The 1,086-nt window shown below is 62.5% G+C and overlaps 1 protein-coding gene across 2 annotated transcripts in view; it reads right to left on the bottom strand.

Moving 5' to 3' along the window:
• Positions 1 to 322: 322 nt before the first annotated feature.
• Positions 323 to 1,086, bottom strand: part of LOC120582742 (uncharacterized) — a 4,616-nt gene continuing 3,852 nt past the window's right edge. For both annotated transcript variants that reach the window (XR_005647620.1, XM_039838045.1), the window contains exons 2-3: positions 712 to 935; positions 323 to 429 (exon numbers count right to left, since the gene is read on the bottom strand). The gene's annotated coding sequence lies outside the window, so the exon portion shown is untranslated. The remainder of the gene's footprint in view (positions 430 to 711; positions 936 to 1,086) is intronic.

Raw genomic sequence — 1,086 nt, 5'->3', positions numbered from 1 at the left:
GAGAGTGACTGCCCCGTGACACTTCACCGGGAACCGCCTCCGGGAGGCGCCAAGGGCCGGCATGGCCGACGGGGCTTCCTAGGGGGAGCCTGGCGCTGAAGGGAGTTGGGGTCACCTTCCAATTGCTCAGGCATGACAGGTGGGCCCAGGGAGTGGCACCAGAGGCAGGTGAACTCTGGGGTGGTCCATGGTGAGCAGGCCCCGGCTGAGGGCTCTGCAGACACCATTCCTGAGAGCCTGCCCTTGGGCCACAGGGGAAGCTCCCTTATGGCCATCTACAGGCCAAGGAGGGGGCGTGGCCTCCAGAGGTCACCTGGAGATACCTGGCTAGCCTGGGCCCAGTGTGGTGGGAGAGCAGGAGGTCGGGTCTTCTAAGCCTATGGTTCTGTACTCCTCAAGGCTGGCACACGGAAGATGCCTCGCGAGTGTCTGCAGATGGAACAAACAATTGAATAGATGAAGGGCTGGTTATGGGGTGACATTGGCCTAGGAGGGCCTCGCACGCCAGGCTCAGGCGTCTGGGCAGCAGCAATCCCTGGAGGGTGGCCCTGGTCCGGCCTACAGCGGGACAAGCTGGAGGCAGGGGAGCTACGAGGAGGCCCAGCGCAGCCGGGACGGTGGGAGAACATGTCTGAGCCCCGGGCTGAGCGAGGTACACAGCTGGTGCTCAATAAGAGACACTGACCTGCTGTGTTAATCGATTTCACTCACCGCAGATCAAAGAGGGTCTCCAGAGGACCCTGCGCCGGCTCCGTAAGGGCTCAGCTGTGCCAAACCCATCATCGGGATCTATATTGCAAGGGACCCGGTCTGTGCGTGAGTGCGGGGGCCCCGGCGGCCAGGGAGCCGGGCCACGCTCTGCCCAGACGAAGCGGTTCTGGGATTCTCCTGGGAGGGGCAGGGAGGGAAGCGCCTCTCGTTCTTCCCTGCCTCGTCTGTAAAAATGAAATTTCAAATAAACATGGGGAAAAAAGTCTTCAGCTCAGCTCGACGGAGAAAACAAGTCTCCTTGGCTTGGAAGCTGGAGAGCGATGCTCGATGCCCCAGGCTCGTCCCCCCGCCCCGCCCCCCCCACCGTGGGCACCA

This window comes from Pteropus medius, unplaced genomic scaffold (genome assembly GCF_902729225.1).
Source record: "Pteropus medius unplaced genomic scaffold, Ma_sr-lr_union100, whole genome shotgun sequence".
NCBI classification, from domain to species: domain Eukaryota; kingdom Metazoa; phylum Chordata; class Mammalia; order Chiroptera; family Pteropodidae; genus Pteropus; species Pteropus medius.
Note: the sequence above shows the minus strand (reverse complement) of the source record. Positions and strands in the feature narration are given on the sequence as shown.